The sequence below is a fragment of the Sceloporus undulatus genome, chromosome 2 (assembly GCF_019175285.1).
Source record: "Sceloporus undulatus isolate JIND9_A2432 ecotype Alabama chromosome 2, SceUnd_v1.1, whole genome shotgun sequence".
Lineage (NCBI taxonomy): Eukaryota > Metazoa > Chordata > Lepidosauria > Squamata > Phrynosomatidae > Sceloporus > Sceloporus undulatus.
Genome location: NC_056523.1, coordinates 14,203,993 through 14,224,238, shown reverse-complemented (window position 1 = coordinate 14,224,238; position 20,246 = coordinate 14,203,993). Strand labels below are relative to the sequence as shown.

At 44.5% G+C, this 20,246-nt stretch overlaps 1 protein-coding gene and 1 long non-coding RNA gene across 6 annotated transcripts in view; one reads left to right on the top strand and one right to left on the bottom strand.

Moving 5' to 3' along the window:
- FKBPL (FKBP prolyl isomerase like) overlaps positions 1-20,246 on the bottom strand; it is a 32,509-nt gene that overhangs the window by 8,134 nt on the left and 4,129 nt on the right. Inside the window, exon 1 of one of the 5 annotated variants that reach the window (XM_042449118.1) lies at positions 10,914-11,040. The exons of 2 other annotated variants lie outside the window; for them this stretch is intronic. The gene's annotated coding sequence lies outside the window, so the exon portion shown is untranslated. Of the gene's footprint in view, positions 1-10,911; positions 11,041-20,246 lie in introns of those variants that run through there. 2 more of the 5 variants (XM_042449119.1, XM_042449121.1) reach the window with 2 other exon arrangements.
- Positions 2,345-7,287, top strand: LOC121921285. The gene is made up of 3 exons (XR_006101886.1): positions 2,345-2,470; positions 4,465-4,560; positions 7,174-7,287. It is a non-coding gene; the product is annotated as an uncharacterized LOC121921285 (long non-coding RNA).

Below are 20,246 nucleotides of genomic sequence, written 5' to 3'. Positions count from 1 at the left end.
CAATGTGGATGGCCATCTGTCAGGGCTTCCTGAGTCTTGGATTCCTATATTGGTAAGGGATTAGACTGGTTCCCCCATGGTGTCCCTTCCAACTCTGTCCTTCAGGGTGTATCCACACTGCAGAAATAAAGCAGTGTGACACCACTTTAACTGCCACGACTCTATTCTATAAAATCATGGGCTATGTGGTTTGGTGAGGCATCAGAGCTTGTTGACAGACCAAGCTGAATACTTCACTACAAATTCCAGGATTATACAGTATGGAGCCATGACAATTAAAATGGCACCAAACTGCTCTATTTCTGCAGTGTGGAAGAGCTGGCAAGAGCAATTTCCCTAAAGAAAGAGATGAGAAGAAAATAGTAGTAGGATGATCACAGAGTTGGAAGAGACCCCAAGAGCCATCCAGTCCAACCCACTGCAATGCAGAAATACACAATCAAAGTACTCCTGAAAGATGACCATCCAGCCCCTGTTTAAAAATCTTGTTTGTGCAATGCAGATAATACATCCTTGTGGCATCTGATGTCATAGAATCATAGGGCCATCCAATCCAACCCCCTGCCATGCAGGAACTCACAATTAAGCCATCCCTGACAGATGGCCATCCAGCCTCTGTTCAAAGAAGGATACTCCACCACTCTCCGAGGGAGTCTGTTCCACTGTTGAACAATTCTTACTGTCAGGAAGTTCTTCCTAATGTTTAGGTGAAATCTCTTTTCCTGTAGCTTGAATCCATTGCTCCAGGTTCCAGAGCCTGGGGCAGCAGAGAATAAGCTTGCTTGCTCCATCCTCAATGTGATATTCCTTCAAATATTAAAGCAGGGTTATTATATCCCCTCTTAGCTTTCTCTTCTCAAGGTTAAACATACCCAGCTCCCTAAGTTACTTCTCATAAGGCATGATTTCTACACTTTCCCCCATTTTGTTCACCCTCCTCTGGACACGCTCCAGCTTGTCAACATCCTTTTTGAATTGTGGTGCCCAGAACTGGACGCATTATTCCAGGTGAGGTCTGACCAAAGTAGAATAGAGTGGTACTATTATTTCTCTTATAGACCCGTGTTTCCCAAACTTTGGTTCTTCGGTTGTTTTGGACATTTCACAGAAGCTCTAGCCAGCTTGGTCAACAGTGAGGAATTCTGGGAGCTGAAGTCCGAAACATCTGGAGGACCAAAGTTTGGAAACCACTGATCTCAACACAATATTCCTATTGATGAAGCCTAGGGTTTCATTAAGAAGACACACAGAGAGATGAAAAGCAAAAGATGTGGTCCATAAGTAAAAACAAAAACCAGAGGTCCTTCATCTGTGTCCCAGCAGTGGGAGCAATACACTGTGTGGGGAGATGGGAGAGGGTTTTCTCTGCCATGGCACCTCCAGATGTGGAATACCCCACCTTTAGACGCCTGGTTGGCTCCAACAGGACTGACAGGTGTCACTCCAGCACCAGACAAAAACATCATTTTATTAAAGTGTTTTATGCCTAATTTGTTTTTATCCAAATCTTGGCGTGCACAATGGTTCTGAAATGATTTTTAGACATTTAAACTGATGCTAGTTGCCTTGTTTTAATGTGTCCACTTGTTTAACATGCTTTTCATCTGCCTAAATTATTTCTTACTACTCTACATCGTTTAAATTGGTTAAACCGATTGTACTGCATCATCACACAATATCGGGAGGGATACAAATATTTCAGTCAATTAAGGCCCTTGTGGTCTCTTCCAACTCTTATGATACGATGATGATTAGCTAATTCGTTTCAGTGGGATGGCAAACATGCTCTGAACTCCAGTTGAATGTCAAAGGAATTATCCAAGGTGCTGAACCCTAAACCTCCTTTATCATTTTTCACTGCCCTACAGATTGGGGTCACCGGCTGCCATCCCCTCAGCGATTATCTTAATAATAAAAAGATAATCAACTTTTATTTATATCCCGCCTACTCCAACTAGGACTGAGGCGGCTTACAGTAAAACAGTCCAATACATAATAAAATAACAGTATAGAATAGTCCCAAGATCTAAAATAACAATTAAATTGCAATCACATTAAAATATTCATATTAAAAGATTGATTTAAATAATCTAAAACCGGGGAATGGGGTGTGAGATAATCGATGGGATAGATTGCACAATACTTAATTCTTTAAGAAGTGTTGCAAAATTCTCTTTTTATTATTTTCCTGGATCAGATTATGGTGGCTATGCCTTTAAAAATGACTTTCAATCTTATTACGGTAGTTTTTAAAGGTCATAGTTGGTCCTTGGCATATATATTGCTGCTATACTTCACACAGCCACTGCCTCCATAAAACTACACAACCCACAATGCCTTTCTAGAACCTTCAAGTCCTCCCTCCCTCTTCCCTTCCTTTATGCAACCCAGTTTATTTTGCAAGGAAGACACAGCAGCACTCCCAGGCGGCACCTTCTCTCAAAAAATATGGTGTGACTCCTAATTGGCGGTAGGTAAATGGGCTGCAAAATGTAAATAAAAGCAACAAGACACAGGACTCCTTGATTCTCTTAAAATCATGGTTGGGTGAAAGTAAGAAGGGAGTCTGGATGGTGAAAGTAGAAAGCTGGGAAGCCAAGACTTGTAAGGGCGAGGCTTAGCATAAAATAAAATAGGTTAACCTGGTAAGGGTGAGGTTTGTTGTTGCTGTTGTTGTGGACCTTCAGATGGTTTCTGATTTTGTTGTTGTGTGCCTCCAAGTCATTTTTGACTTACGGCGACCCTAAGGCAAACCTTTCATGGGAGTTTATCACATGAAGGAGATCGGGAGTTTATCCCGTGAATATTCCAGGAAAATCGCGTAATTACGTGAAACGATTTCACACAATGTCACACAAAACCTGCCATTAAAGTGGTCCCAAAGAAGCATTAAACCGCATCTTTTTACTTGTGGATTTCAGTGACAATGCATTTCCGATATCACTATATTTGCGCAATTGCGTGTGATAATTATTTGCGCAATTACTCATTTTTGCTTTATTCACAGGATGATTTAAATTCGCTTTAATCTCTCTTTAGTGCCAAATTAGCCCCAGTGAGATAAACCCCATAGAATTTTCTTGGCAAGTTTCTATAGAGAGCTTTGTCATGGCCATCCTCTGAGGCTGAGAAAGTGTGACCTGCCCAAGGTTACCCAGTGGGTTTTTATGCTTGAGTGGGGAATTGAACCTTGATCGCCAGAGTCATAGCGCAACACTCAAACAACTACATCATGCTGGATTTCTAACTTATGGTGGCCGTATCATGTTTTCTTGGCAAGATTTGTTCAGAAGAAGTTTTTGCCATTGCTATAAGGTTTGGCACAGAACAAAACCTAGGCTAGAAAAGCCACATACAGCTCCTCCACCAGGCAAACATCTCTACAATAAGCATTAATGTAAAAGTTTAGTAAAGAGTTTTTAAATTTTAAATTTGAACATGTAATGTTTTTAACGTTTTGAAATTGTTTAATTGCTTTTTAAACTTTGTATTTTTAATGCTTTGTACAGTTTCAACTTGGACTGTTCGAAATGTTGTTAGCCGCCTTGAGTCCTTGTACTGGCATCTATATTTTTTGTGGGGTTTTTTGGGCTATATGGCCATGGTTTGGAAGAATTTATTCCTGACGTTTCGCTTGCAACTTCATTATCTGAAGATGCCAGCCACAGATGCAGGCGAAACATCAGGAATAAACTCTTCCAGAACATGGCCACATAGCCCCAAAACCATTAAAAATTAATAATAATGATGTCATTTCTTTCCTGACTCTCCTCAAAGCTCAAGGCAGGACACAGCATCTTAAAATACAAAACCCACATTTAAAATACAGAATGATTCAAAAAGAGTGGTGCCAAACCAAATAAGAACAGCTTTACCTTCGAACCACTCTTTTTGAATTACCCTGTACAATACTATACAACCATTAAAATACATTCGTAAGAATTCATACACAATTAAAAGGTCGTGATTTAAAACTGATTGGGTAGGCCTGGAAGAGAGATGTCTTTAACGCTGTTTTAAATGCAGTCAGTGTTTTCAGCTGTTGAATCTCTTCTGGCAGATCATTCCATAGTCTGGGATAGTCCTCTGAGAAACCATTGCCAGACTAGTCCTGGCCATAGGATCTGAGTTGGATTAGGTGGATTTTTTACCACTACCACCCCCAACAATATGATTATGTGGCTTCAAGTTATTTCCAGTTTATGGGGACCCAAAAGATAACACACATTATGGGCTTTTCTTGGCAAGATTTGTTCAGAGGGAGGTTGTCATGGCCTTTCTCCAAGGCTGTGAGAGTGTGTGACTTGCTAAAGATCAGCCAGTGGGTTTCTATAGCTAAGCAGGGATTCGAACCATGGTCTCCCAGAGCCCTAGCTCAACACACGAACCACTACACCACACTGGCTCTCAAGCCTAGTAACTTCAAAAAATAAAGTCTGCTAAATATTTGTTCTTTTCTTTCAGCCTGCCGCTATGTGGCCAGGAAAATAGCAGCATCCCTGAGGAATGAGGATCTGGGGGAACCAGCGCTGATGTGCAAGAACCGGGTCTGCCAAGTTGGTAAGAGATTCCTTCCCTTTGTCTATCTCCCATCCTTGGTCAACATAAACCTTCAGATGTGAAGATACCAGCTACATATGCAGGCCAAACGTCAGGAATGGTGCCAGCCAGCAGCTTTTATCTTTATCTTTTATCTTTAGCTGCAGGGGGATAACGCGGATCCCCATGCCTCCCTTGCCCATCTGCTTATCCTGCAGATGGCTGAAAGTCAAGCCGTCAATGGCACAGAAGCAAGGCAGCCATGTCCCTCCCATCTATGATAAAGTCAAGTGTCAAGCCAGCTTCTAGGCTAAGTGACATAAACTCTAGCCTTTGCCTACAGAAGGATCCCTTGCATCCCAAGCTACGGAAATATTAAATAAAGGACAAGATCCATAGCCCAGTGTCAGAGCCCATATTTTGCATGTATAAGGTTCAATCCTCCTGCACCATCAGATGGGGCAAGAAAAGACTCAGATCTAAAATTCTGGAGAGCAGCTGCTGATCAGCGTGGAAAATTCCAGTCTTAAGTTTGACCAACAGTCTGATTTCTGCATTCCTAATAAAGAGATCAGGCTATAAATTAACCTTGCCACATTTTCTCACTGATGGCTCCTCAATGTCAGGCTTGTTAAGTCTATAGCCCTGTGGAATCAGTATGTAGAGACATCTTGTAGCACCTTTGCAACTAACTGAAAGAAAGAAGTTGGCAGCATGAGCTTTCATAGACTAAAATCTACCTCCTCAAATGCATTTGACTTGTTAAATGTCAGGCTTGACCTATGTTCTAGGTTGCATTAATCCAAAGTACTAAATAAATCTATTTATTTTGGTCACACACCAGAACACATACAGATAACATCAGCAACATATTTACAAAATACCCTCAACATAGCTAGAATGTAGAATTTACTGCCCCAAATTCCTTTCTAAAATCTATATTAGAAGATTTTTATTCGAGATTATGTACAGTATCAAAAGAGGGTTTGAATCACTCCTCAGCCACGCAAACCCACTGGGTGACCTTGGGGAAGTTACAATCTCTCAGCCTCAAAGGAAGGCAAAGGCAAACTGCTTCTGAAGACATATTTCCAAGAATACCTTGTGATAGGTTTGCCTTAGGGTCACCATAAGCCGGAAAGGACTTGAAGGCACACAGCAACAACAGTATCAGAGCCCTATAACTCTTAGTCTTGGATTCCTTTTCTAGCTCATTATGTCTGCTTGACACTTTAAATAACTTTGTTGTTGTGGGTTTTCAGGTCATTTCTGATTTATGGTGACCTGTCGCAGGGTTCTCTGGGGCTGAGAGTGTGTGATTCACCCAAGGTCACCCAGTGGTTTTTTGGTGGGTTTTTCGGGCTATGTGGTCATGTACATGGCCACATAGCCTGAACAACCCACAAAAAACTATGGATGCCAGCCATGAAAGCCTTCGATGTCACCCAGTGGGTTTCCATGGCTGAGCGGAGAATTGAACCTTGATCTCCAGATCTGTAGTCTTACATTCAAAACCTCGACACCACACTGGTTGTCTTATAAAGAAGTAATATAAAATAATTTTCTCTGTTTCACTAATGTTGATGATTTCTGCTGTTCTTACTGGGATGTTTTTGCCTGCTCCTCAAACTGACAAAAATAAGGAGATTCCTTATAGTTTAGGTGTTTAGGAGTACTGGTTTGTTGCAAGATAAGAAAATACTTTATATAGGGTTGCCATCCCTGGGGACCTCCAAAACGGGAGAAATGTAGGACATGGTTTAAAAATGTAGGACTTTTTTGTTTGTTTGTTTGTTTCCTGGCCAGGAAATAAAAAAAAAAGTCCTACATTTTTAAACCTTGTCCTAGGCCTCGCTGGGGTCTGGGAGACAGCGTCTCCCAAGCCCCAGCGAGGCCTTGGAGGACTCCGCGATTGCGGAGCCCCATCCAGAGCCTGGCTGGGGCTTGGCAGGCAGCGTCCTCCAAGCCCCAGCCAAGCCTGGGAGGACTCCGCGATCGCGGAGCCCCAGCCAGGGCCTCTGCCTCTGGGGGGGGGAATCCGGGGAATCCCCCGCTCCCCGCCGCGCCCGCGCCACCTTCCCCCGCCTCCTCTCCTCCTCCCTGCCTCCTTCACCTTCGCCTCCTCCGCGCGGCCTGGGGGAGAGGGGGCGGAGGGGAGGGTGGCGAGGCGCGCGGGGAGGCACCGCCTCAGCTTCGCCTCCTGTGCCCCAGGCAGGCCTCGCTGCCCTCTTCCTCCTCCCCCCTCCCCGAGGTGGAGGAGGAGGGCAGCAAGGCCTGCCAGGGTGCAGCAACCCAGGCTGCAACCGGAGGGCTCCCGGTTTTGGGGCTGCACCCGTGCCGGGAGGGCCCCAGGCCCCCAAAATCGGGAAGTTCCCGGTTGCAGCCGGGTTATGGCAAGCCTAACTTTAATAGTTTAAGATGCTTGCTCCTCACAAAACCAGGCAACACAGTTCTAAATTGTGCTTCCTTTAATCCTATGGAACTCAGAGGACCTAAGGGCTTCTCTCAATGCTCCAAAACCACCTTCCCATTTAAATCCATTGATTTGTTGTGCGTGTGTTGTTTTTGTGTGTGTACCGTAATTCTAGGGCCTGTGCAGTATCCAGATTATTTATCCTTGTCTTTTCTTAACAGGCAACCCCCAAAAGGCAAATGGAGCCATCTGCCAGTTGCTCTGTGGGTCAGGGATGCCCCTCCTGTTGCCACATTAGATGTTGGGATCCAGAAGCCTCATCTTGATGGAACTGATAAGGGACGGCAAAAAGGGAAATGACGGCTCATTGGTCACTCCTGCACATGCAGGAATCTAATGGACCTGAGAAGACTTTAGCCTCCTTACCTCACTATTTCACCATAAAACTATTTAAATAAAGAATTTCTCTGAGCTCAGAGCCATCCATGTGTTGTCAGAAGTGTACTGTCTATTTTTATCACTTTATTTTCGTACAGTGCCATGTGCATTGACAGCGCTATAATAATAACTGTCGAATTTTATTTATATTTCAACCAGAGTATTCGTTCAATAAATGGGATTTTGTACATGTTGATGAACCGTTCCACACTAATTCAAAAGGTCTGCTCTGACTGGGATTAAATAGGCTTCGGCCAATGGTTGCAGGATTGTCCAGTAAAATCAGACTAGGGAGGGATACGAATGTATTATTTCACATATCATTAACCCAGCAACTTTCTTGGGTGACTTCAGTAATGTATAAAACTAAATCGTAGAATAAGCACATATTACATTTTTGAAACAGAGTTTTAAAATCACTACAGTTGAGGGGGGAAATAGTATCAAACAACAAATAAACAAAGACCAAGAATAGCCCCCTGACTAAAAGAGCTACCACTAAGAGAGGAGCAGAAAATGAAGATGCCAGCCACAGTGCTGGCGAAACTCAGGAAGAAACTTTTCTGGAAACTGGCCACATAGCCCGAAAAAAACACCACAAAAAACTATGGATGCCAGCCATGAAACTTCGACTTTACTTTGGAGAGCAGAAAAGTATGACAAACGTATCCCACTTTAAAAGACTGTGAGAATTTCAAATCTGGTGCCACAATACAAATCCGAGATGAACCTCTCAGGTGGAGATGGAGGCATAATTTCATACATGAGGGGCTGCTGCTGAAAAGACTCCTCTATGCTTGACCACCTTATCTCCGCTTGATGGGGAGGCACTCAAAGAAGGTTCTCTTGATGGTGTGATATGGGTGCTGGTTAGGGAATTCTTGGAACTGTAGCCCAAAAAACTAACTTTTCCAAGCTTTGATATATGGTAAGAAAAAACTATTCCCCCGCCCAACTTGTAAAGCCATAAAGTTTTCATCTCACTATATGTGTCAACTAGCTCATCTACATGTTGGCCTGTGTCTTCAAGTCAACCCTAAGAAGACCTTATCATAGGATTTTCTGAGGCTGAGAGTCACTGTGTTTCCATGACCAAGAGGGGAATCAAATCCAAATCTCCAGAATTTAGTCCAACACTCAACCCATACACCACGTGTCTACATAGGCTTGCCTTATCCCCATTAAACTTATTTGTTCTGTTGCCCCTGCTATTTAAGCTTTTTGTGGATTTCCATCCCCTCAGATTCTACTATTTCTTTCTCAAGCGCAGTAGAATTGCACTTTAATAAATTCTACTTGGATTGTCCAAAAAAAGTCTTCATTACCATATGTATGTAAATCTGTCAAGTGGCAATTTTTTGGCAAATGTTATGCCATCATGGGTCACCACCTTTGTCAGCAAATATTTGCCATCATAGGGTTGCCAATTTATGGCAATCCTATGAATGAGTTCTCCAAGCCTCTAGGTCCAAAACAGAGTGCAGAAATATCCAGTTTAAACACTGTTTTAACTGCCCTGTGCTAGGGGATACTGGGAACTGTAGCTATTGTGCACTTCTCTGACAGAGAAAGCTTAATGTCTCACAAAATTACAGTTCTCAGAATCCCCTAACACTGAGCCGGACAGTTAAGCGGTCTCAAACTGGATTATTTCTGCACTCTGTTTTGGACCTCTGTTATCAACTGCCTGAAAAATTAGGGCTGTGGCTTCCTTAATATAAACCATCTACCTCTAATGCGTCTCTCCCTGTCCTTGCTGTTCCCACTTTCCCAGCATTATTGACTTTCCCAAGAAGCACATCCTCTCCGGATGTCTCCCAAGAACAACAGCTTCAGTTCAGTGTAGCTTTCGGAACAGGGGAATTTCTAATTTCTCAATGACCACTGTTCAAAAATTTTCCATTCTACATGCCACCCCTAATATGTATATCAGTGCCTAGCCAGTGCGGCTACATCCACACATTGGATAGAACTATGATGGAGTCCATAAACACTCTACCAAGGAACATTTATTAGTCTTTAAAGTGCCACAGATTTCTCCAAGGTGTCATTAGGGAGTGTGGAAGGTACGCCTGCACCGGGTCACAGCTCAGATGGGAAATGAACGCCTGGTGAGGCAGTCATTTCTGTCTATTCCAGGAGATGCATACTGGATGCCCACTGCCAGTGAAGATACCTCTGCCACCCATCCTTCCAGGGCTGGCATGGTTGCTGCGCAAGCAAAAAGGATGCTACCTAAGAGGTCTCTGGCGTACATGCCATGCCTTCTAGGTCAGGTCTGCTTCTGGGCAACTCTGTGTGAGCTACTGGGATTCCCTATAGTTTCCAGGGATGCTGTTGGTGATGTTTTGATTGTGATTTCCTGCATCGCAGGGGGTTGGGCTGGATGGCCCTTGTGGTCTCTTCCAACTCTATGATTCTATGATTCTGTCTGTTACAAACGACTAACACAGCTTCCCTATGAAACACGTACCGTACTCCACATCTGCATTTCATCTATTTGTACTGGTTTTCTTGAATCATATACACTTGTCCCTCCACATTCGCGTGGGGTAAGGCACAGGACCCCCCTGAATGTGGAAAAACCACAGATAACAAAAAACCCTATTCTTTTGACCTGAGAGAACCTCTCTAGGAACCTCTAGGTCCTCCAGGGCAACTCTGGAGTAAACATCTGCCAGACATTGGCACCAGAATTGCACTGGAGAAGCGACAAACGCGCGCAGGAATTTCTCTCTAGGAATCTCTAGCTCCTCACGTGCGACGTTGTTTGTAAAGGTGACCAGAAGAGTTATGCTGCAGAACCTAGACATCCCTAGAAAGTTTATCAAACGCTTAGATTCTCAGAGGCAACAATGGATACAAGCTCCAGGAAAAGAGATTCACCTCAACATCAGGAGGAGCTTCCTGACGTAAGGGCTGTTCAGCAGTGGAACAAACTCCCTTGGAGTCTCCTTCCTTGGAGGTCTTTAAAAGAGGCTGGATGGCCATCTGTTGGGGATGCTTTGATTGGGATTTCCTGCATGGCACAATGGGGGTGGACTGGATCAGGGCCCTTGCGCTCTCTTCCAACTCTAGGATTCTACATCAGATTTAAAAAGACCAACATCAGATAGAGCAGAAAAATGAACTAGGAGACTTTCCCCTCTTTTGGAGACATGCATCCACACTGCAGAATTAAAGCAGTCTGACACCACTTTAACTGCCATGGCTCAGTGCTATGGAAATCCTGGGATTGTCATTTTGTGAGATGCTGAGCCTTCTCTGTCAGAGAGCCCTGGTGCCTCAACGAAGTATAAATTTCAAGGATCCCACAGCATTGAGCCAGGGCAGTTAAAGGGGGTGTCAAAGTGGATTATTATTATTTATTTATTTCTGCAGTTAACCCTGCAGCGTGGACACACCTTTGGCTTCCTCTCCATATGCAAGCAAAGGATCCTTTTATTATACATACACACATAAATGCTTACATATTACATAGACATACTGTATTTCCAAGTGTTCCTTTCAAAGGTGACTATACCAAGGCCTGAGGCTGAGCGATGCAGCCTTTGAGCTCTTCAGGTCAACCTCTCCTTCACTTCTGAAGGGCCAAATTGACCAACCATGCCTTTTTTAAAAGGCAGAAAAGGAAACCCGCCATTGGAAGACCCAGGGATGGAAAACAAATAAACTAACAACTCCCAGCAGCACCTGCGCGAAACATGCGCATGCGCTCTTTTCCACCGAGGACGCCTTTCTTTCTGAGCATGCGCACTCCGCGCTCTACAAACCCAGCTTTCTTCGATGTAAAACTCCAACGCGCGTGCGCGCTTCGCTTCCCTTATTATGCCCAAAGAAGCGTAGTCATAAAGGCGCATGCGCGCTCCTGACGCATCGTCGTCTCTCCTCCCGTGTATGTCTCTCTCTGCTTGTTGTCTCGCGACGCTTCCGCGTTGGTGAACGTTCCCGGGCGTCCCGCCTCCTCCGCGTTCCGATTGGTGACGTGCTAAAGGGTCCGTTCCCGATTGGGTGTGGCGGCGTTGCCATGGCGAGCGGTGTGGCTGTGGGCAGTGCAGTGGGCTTAGTGCCGAGCACAAGGAAAGGCGGAAGCAAGATGGCGGCGCTGGCTTCGGAGCTGCTGCTGCTGAGCGACTCCAGCCGCTTCCGCGAAGACAACTGTGAGCAGCGAGGACTGGGGTGAATGGAGAGGGGAAGGGGTCGGGGGACTGAAGGGGCCTGGGCCGAGGCAGAGGGCAGCGGAGGAGAGGGGGGGAGGCTCTGCCTCTTCAGGCCACATGTATCACACGGGGATGTGATTTGTAGTTCCCTTGATCCAAAGGACCGTCAAGGACCGGTGTCTTGTGAATCAGGGCCAGGTCTGGAAGCTTGCCTCTGGAGACCGCTGCAGCCCATTAAGCTCCTTCCTTTCCAGTCGTGCTCCTGGCTCTGCCTGGATCTAAACGAATACACAGCAGTTGTTGTGTTGTTGTTAAGCTTCTTTGCAATGCGGTTGTAAATTTACCCAGCGCTGTAAGTGCAGCCAGTGAAGATGGAGAAAGGAAACCTGCCTCTGGCGCACTCTCTCACGGAGGAATCATTAAGCATGAAGCATCAAGCTACATCTTGACATCCGAACAGTAAAATGTGGTGCTGTGACGTTTAAAATAGCCTTGGTGACATCCTGGAGCGCCAGGGAAGCCTCTCCGGCCGGATCACTCTTGGACCCATTGCTGCCCTTTGGCTGCCTTGGGACCCCAGCCCTCTTTCCAGAACCACATCTCAGAGGAGCTGATTGTCTCGTCTTAACTGCCCAGCCCTCACATCCATAGACAGGAACGGGAAGACAGAGGGCCTCTATGCTTCTGACTTTGGGTGAGTTGTATGTCTTTGCATTTTAGACTCTCGTTCTTTCATAGCCACCCTCCCATTTTCATCCTCTTCTGGTTTCCTGGCTGCAGCCCCCATTTCTATTACTGTTTGATCCCAAATATGAGATCTCTTTCACCATTCACCTTCTAGATGAATTTGTCAAGATTCTCCCTTGTCATGGTTTTGTTTCTTTATGTCAGCAATAGGCCTTTGCACCTTCTTCCTCATTCTTCCAGGTCTGTGAGGTTTTCTTCTAGGTTATGGTCTCATCTGCATATCTTAGATGGCTGATATTCCTTCCTCTGTTTTCACCTTCTTTTTCTGTGCCCAAGCCTGCCTTTCTACAATATGTTCTGCATACAAGTTGAACGAGAGGGTGAAGGATGCAGCCTTGCCTGACCCTTTGCAATTGGGAACCATTCTGTTTCTCTGTGTTCTGTCTGACAATGGCCTCTTTCCTGAGCATAGTATTCCTCATAGGACTATCAGATGTTTTGCCACCATGTCTTTAAGGGATTCCATGCCTTCATGATCTATGCAGTCAAAGGCTTTGCATAAGTCTATAAAGCACAGTGATTTTCTATGGGATTACTGGTACTCTCCATTAGCCATCGTATGTTTGCAATGTGGTCCCTGGTGCCTCCTCCTTGCTTGAAACCTCTGGGATCTCTCTTCCCAGTATGCAGATCATGCGTGATCTCTTTATAGAGTCCATCCATCCCGCATGCAGCCCCCCCCTTTCTGCTTCCTCCACCTTTCCCAGCATTATTTGTCTTTCCGTCAGTCTGTGTGGCCAAAGTTGTTGCTGTTAGTTTTTGTGGGTTTTTCTTTTCAGGCAAAGAGGCCGTGTTTAGAAGAGTTTCTTCCTGACGTTTCACCAGCAGCTGTGGCTGGCATCTTCAGGGAATGGCTGGCATGGAAGTGGGTGGGTATGCAGCCAGCCCTCGTTTTCATGGGGGATCCGTTCCAGAGCCCCCATGAAATGGAAACTCATCGATATTCAAGCCCCACAGGCTTAAATGGGGGCATATCCCGTGGCCACGCACAGGCATGCACCACAGACACACACAACATTATGTTTCCCCTCTGTTTGCGGCTTGCACATAAGCGAGAGCACGAATTCAAGCTGCACAAATGGAGGTGCAACTCTGTGTGTGTGTGTGTGTGTGTATAACACACCACACAACACACACATATACTGTGTGACAGTTGATAATCACTGATGTAAATCACTCTTTCAACCAAGGATCCCACCTTATACATATCGCATCTCTTCCATGCCAGCATTCTCTGAAGATGCCAGCCACAGCTGCTGGCAAAACATCGAGGAAGAAACTCTTCTGGGACAAGGCATATAGCCCAAAAACCTACAAAGATTAGGGATGCCTCCTGTGAAAGCCTTTGACTTCACGTTTGTGTTGGTTGTTGTGTGCCTCCATTACTTTCTGATTATGGGCAAACCTGTTGTAGGGTTTTTTGGAATTCTTTTGCTTGGCCTCTCCTCCAAACTTGCTTCTCCACCACCTAAAGAGCTTTGTTTAATGTTACTGTTGTTAGAGAAGGCTTTCTCTCGTCCGCCACCAAGGCGGTGAGGACAAAGAGAGAACCTTTTCGGGGCTGCTCCAAAATCTGGATGCCCTTCCTTTCGTCTCCAGCTGCCCTTTCAGTGGCAAGCTAATGCATTTTATTTAACGGCATTTAAAACAAGCATGCCATGGGTAGTTTTTATTGAGCATGCGTATTTGTATTTTATGTAATTTTATACGTTTTTAAATTATTTTGACTGTTTTAATTTATTGTAATTAAAAAAAAATCTTTTTGCTGTGGGCACCTTGGGTCCCTTGCAGGAGAAGGGCGGCATGCAATGAAATGAAATGAAAGGAAATGATAATAATAAATAATAATCCTCACTACCTTCGTTGTTACATGTATTATATTATTATTTAGTTTCATCACTAGTTTTATTATATATTTTATTTGCAATCAGAACTTGCTATCCTGGGCTCACCATCCACAGATCTGAGTATGTGCAGACAGGCAAGCCCCATTGTCCCAATGGCAGTGTGTGCAGGGCCGTGCTTGTCACACAACCATTTGCAACAATGGGTCTTGAGATCCTGTGTTGTTGTTTTTTTCACATTAATGGGGAAGTGTCTGGAAAGAATCCCTGCTGATACAAAGGTCCAACTGTAATAATAAACGCAGGATTCTGTAAGATAGATCATGACATCTAAAGTGGTGTCAGACCTCTTTAATTTTGCCAGTGTGGATACAATCTTTTAAAAATATTACTGTAGGTTAGGGAGAACTCTACTTGTTGGAGTGAAGCAAAGTAGACTGATCAGAGGTTGTGGTATGGGCTGAAAGTGAAAAAGCACAGAGGGTCTTGATCTCTTAGTCGCATTGATTGTACATTGCTGTTCTCTCCACAGATGCAGGTCTCTACAGCTGCTTGGATAATGATGGAAGCTTGGCAGCTGAGCTCTTCCCTGCCTTGAAGGAGTATTATGGCTGGTGACTGTGGCCATCTAGGTGAGAGTAACCTTCCAACCTTTTCTCTTTCTCACCATTCCTTGCATCTTTACTCTGAAATGTGACACGCTGTATTCCTCACTACCTTGTTATAATGTTGCATGCGTTTTACAACATTGCATGTTGTAACGGCATAATACAGATGTACTTGGATGTGATACCTGATGGTGAGGCCATTAAGTCTTGATCTTGTCATACTACGGGCAGACGTGCTATATTTTAATCTTTACATTGTATTATCAGCTTCACCTTATGACACCATGTGTTCAAAGCAGACCTAAATACCTATACAAACATCTCTGTTATCAAATGGGCCACCAAGCCACCTAATTATTTTTACTTCTAAAAGTCCTGTTCCCCTTGTCCTAAAAAACTACATCCCACACTTATTTTTAAATCTACTTTTACAATCATACACTTATTCTGTTTGATGTCTTCATTGTGTTTTTACATCAAAGCAAGGAAGACATTAACTGCTTGCTCTATGCCTGCATACATAACTGTTTTAGTTTTCTGTATCTTCTTTCCCTCTGGGCAGCAGTTCCGTGATGGGTTGACTTGGACATGGAGACATCCCCCTCGGATCCACTTGGGACCATTCAAGATCTCACTCATTAGGTCAGTAGTAGTACCCTTTCAAAACTCTACTGAGGGGGGGGTTCTCCTTGGGACCTTAGAGTGGTGGCAAGTGTGTATATGATAGGATACTGTTCACAGAGAAGAAGAGGTTTGTATTAGACTAGCTTTTTTACTCCGGTTAACCCTGAACCTGTCAACTGCTGGTTTATAGTTGACACCGAAAGGGCATAAGTTTTACAGGCAGAATGCCCTAAATCGTCAGTGTCACTCTCCAGCTGAAGAGTTTCACTTGACTTTGGAGAGCCACTGCCCCACCCCAGTACGAACATTGTATTAGATTAAATTGACTGTATGTAGATATATATATATTATTATATATATACACATCTCTGTGGACACTGTGCGCAGAGTTGAATGTTCCCTTTTTGGACTGCGCGTTCCAAATCTCACAATCAACCATGGCTGTTGGCCATGCTGGCTGTGGAGTTCTAGGAGTGTGAATCCGAAAAAATAACTAAACACTTCTAAGTTGTATGGAGGTTACTTTCTTTCAGGAAAGGAAGGCGAGGGCTTAGCCTTTATACCCCCAACCTGTGGTTTTCACGACCGCTGGTTCACCGAAAGTCTAGCTAGCTAGATCTTTGATCTGGTTTTTTGAAGAGTAGTCTTTATTTCTAATGTTACGAAATTCTTGTTTTGACGTGTATTATGGTTATCATATATTGGACAAGGTTGTTCTGTGTTAGAGAAGTGAAACTAATGAATATCTATTCCCAACTGCCCAAGCTTAGTAGAGAGGCTTATTTTCATGTGAAGTGATTCATGGGGAGAGCAGAAGCATGAGAGAAAACTGTAGTCAGGGAGCTTGTAGTCTTCCTTAGGGGGTGGTATGGGAGATCTCTTCTATATGGCCAGAAGTGGGTGGTGATACTATTGAAGTTCACTAGGCTCTGCTGCCCCTTCAGATCCTTGGCCGCCTACTATTTATCCGCCAATATTGCCATTTGTAGGATTTCAGAGTTGTAGTTCAGATATTTTTGTTGTTGTAGTCCTTCAAGTTGTTATGGACTTTTAGCGACCCTAAGGTGAACCTATCATAGGTTTTCTTGGCAGATTTGTTCAGAGGAGGTTTACCATTGCCTTCTCCTGAGGCTCAGAGCATGCTACTTACCCAAGGTTAGTTTCATGGCAAACAGGAAATCAAACCTTTGTTACAGAGTCCATAGTCCACACTCAAACCAAATACACCACATTGCTCTAGTTCAGCTATCTGGAGGCCGATATTCTCTACTTCACATGTAGTTACTTGAGGTCCATAATGATTATGGCTCTCTTCAGGTTTAACCAAGGGACAGGAAAGAAGCCTTATGTGTTGAGGGGTGGAGAGGATTTCTTAGAATGGTTTCTTTTCTTTTGGATGTGTTTGGCTAACAGTAAAACAACAGTTAATACTTTGTTCTCTCTTTCCCTTTAGAGGTGCAAGTAAAGTCTGAGCCAGTCTCTCCTGCCTCATCTCATTGCTCTGATTCATCATCCTTGAATTCGTCGGCTGCCAGCTGCTTCCTCCTCCTCTTTGGCTGATCTCTGGGCAGGTCAGTCTGTCAGAGATCCCTTTAATACAGAGGGGCACTCCCCACATCTTTGAGCTGTGTGTGCGAACATGATGCTTTCTGCACAGGCCCCTAACCAGATGTAGTAATTGGAGTGAAGGACCAGAGCGTCCACCACCCCTCCAGCAGGTTTGGAGATGTTCCTTTCACCATCCTTTGGCACTGTCCACATCAATGTAGTACCAGCTCCGAGACCGGTAACAATGAGAGAGACAATGGGAGAGAGTGGGGCAAGTGGAACCTCTGGTTTCATCAGAAAGTATTGTGCAGAACTCTGCGGCCCTCACAGCAAAAAGTTAGTGGATGAAAAACATTAGAACAGGGGTTAGTGCGTGTGGTTGAATGCCTAGAAGCATAGAACAAATTTTAAAATGTAGCCGAAACAAAATGGCCTTAGTTTGACTCCAATGGATGTCCTGTCTCATCAGTACTAGCAACATACCCATGCTGTAGGCGCCTACCTGACAATGTTAGTGCTCTCCGATTTGTTTCATTCAGATTAAGTTGGCCTTTTATCACTTTCACAAGAGCAACAGTTTTGTTAAAAGTCAACAATGGACACTTCATTCTTAGCATTTAGAATAGGTAGTTTTAAACAGTAATAGGATGTCATAACTTAGGGCCTGTACAGGACAGGCCAAAATAAAGCTGTTCAGGTAACTTTGGGAGTAGGAGCGATTGCTTGGTGTGGCTCTGGCCTCCTAGGCATCATTAAAGAGATACCTTCAAAAACTTAATCGAAGGCAGCTTTATTTTGGCTGTCTGTTTGGGGTCCATACTGTGGGTTAAAAAACTTTTAATGGAACATGTTAAAAATAAAGGTGTTTAAAATGTATCAGTGTTGAGGCCTTGTTTTTATTTACTGTCAAATAGATCTTTGGATGTATAGAGAAAAAGCTGTAAAAGGAGAGAAGGAACAAAGAAAGAAAAAAAACAAAGAAACTGGAATGATGTTGCAAGATTTACTGGATGTTGTCTTCAGGGACACTATGTGCATTCTAGGTTATGTGAGAGTATTAATAATGAGTGAGGGGCATGACTTGTAGCAGGGACTGATCAAGTTTGCTTCTGAGAGCAAGTAATTTGAATGCACAGGCAAACTCGCCAGGGAAATTCTCTCGAGGCCAAAGGATAAGGACCCTGTTCAAAGCGATGAAGCCATATGGGTGACATTGGCTTCGTGGCATAAGAGAAGTGGAAGTGGCATACAGACTTTTACCGTTCACATGACTAGGGATGTGGAAAGAGCAGGGGGTGTCACTGTGCTTTTAAAAATGGGCATGGTCAACAACGTCTCTCATTCGACTGACCCCCAAAAGTGGTTTGCTGCTTATCTGGTGAAGGGAAGGAACATTCGGTACTCGTTGAAGGCTCATTTGTACAGGGGACCAAAGCTTCCAACAAGCAGAGTGCATTACTCAGTCGAAAACCTCTATCCAGCCAAAGCCAGTGTGGGTAGCCACGGTCCAGACAGCCACAACCACTTGAAACCAGTAAGACCATCTTACTACAGCCGTTCCTGTAAACCCAGTCGCAAACTGTCAGCCCAGGAATTCAGGTAACCAAGGAAAGAAGTCGGTTTGTGGGACAATAAACAGATGCTTATGGAAGGGGGTTTGGAGGCGGCAGCAGCAGAGTGGAACCTAGTCAGAGTACAGCTGAGGAGAGTAAGCTCCAGATGGCAAATGACTCACAGAATTCCTTTTCTTTCATGTAAAAAGTAGTAGGGTAGAGACGATTTCATTCAAGATGCTTATTTTCATTCAAGACATAGACTACAATGTACATGTGGAAAAAAGCACAGAAGCAAGAATTGTGACTTGGCCTTTTCTTTTATTCCACCTCAGTTCAACGCAGGGGGTGTTGTGATTTCCCAGCGAACTGCTGCAGCTGCCAGTAATATGGCTGATCAAGGTTAAATCCCCTGTAAGGAAGGTCTCCCCACAAAACCAACTTCTTCTGCCCCAAACCAGAAGCAAGACTATTGTTCCCGCACAACACAAATGGGATCCTGCACCAAGGAATGTGTGAGTCATGTCAGTTAAATCTAAGTATGTCCTCTTTCCCTCTACTTCTTTTGCGTGTGGATCCCCTCAACAGTACGTTGCAGTGGACGGTTCGGTTCCAACAGATTTAGCGTGCAGGCAGGGTTATCACCCACGACTGGCAGCAATACTCGAAAGGCTGAGATAACCAAAAAAAAGTGAAAAACAACAGAAAGAAGCTTATTGCTTGTGAAACTCCCTGTGTGCTTACCTAAACTTTTGTACATCATCGTGTTTAGTGGCTGGCACCCATCTGTCTCAATTAATTCCGTAAGGTAAGTCAGTAAAAAATGTGGTCCCGTGGTAGGGGACCATAACATATACATATGTGTGTTGGTATCTGGCACCCATGTCATTTGAAGAGAGTGAGATGTATGATAGCTTTCTTCTTCTTTCTAATCCCTCAAGATAAGTGCTAAGGAGGGGGACGCGAGCAGAGGGGAGGGATGAAGAACCGTGGAGTCAGCTTGCAGTCACGGGAAGAAAGAAGATCCTGCAAGGGTTGAGTCCCGGTTGCGGGAGGGCCCGACAGAGAATGAGCGATTAGCGGGCGGAAGGCTCTCTCCGCCGCGGACTGGACTGCGGTCTGAAATTGAGGTGAGCACGCTGGCTGGCCAGAAGTAGGAGCTGGTTTTCTTTGGAGAGCCCAGGCATGCTGCCCCACTTCTGAGGCTTTTTGTTGTTTGCTTTTCTTTACCTCTGAAAGGACACTTAGCATTCTGCAGCTGCCAGACAAAGTGTGAAAGTAAACTTGGATATAGGCTGTTAATGCAGTGTTTTCTGCCTTTCAGATGTAGGCCACGTTGTCTCTCAGAGAGTTGTCGAGTGAGGTTCTGGTAGTAACGGTATATCAGGAAGAGGCAGCCCTTTGGCACGGCCGATTCAGAAGCCCGCTAGAGTAGGTACATTTCAGGCCTCGCAAGAGTGATCTACCCTCCATAGCATTCTGCTAAATGCAGAAGAGAGAAAAGAGAGGAAGGGAGAGAAGAGGGTGGATCCATCCAGTATGTTTTGATACCATCCATCACTGGCTTTAGGCCCTTGACAAAAAAAGAGGAAGAGATTGGCCATTCTGATGTACTACAGTAGGAAATCGTGAGGGCCCAAGAGAAAGTCACAATGGGTTACAGTTCATTGAGGAAGAAGGCAGATTCGGACAGGTAGTTAACCATTAGAGCTACACCCTACCTGTCTTCCCATTTAGAACAGGCGAGTTGAAATTAGGTTCCGGGAACCGGC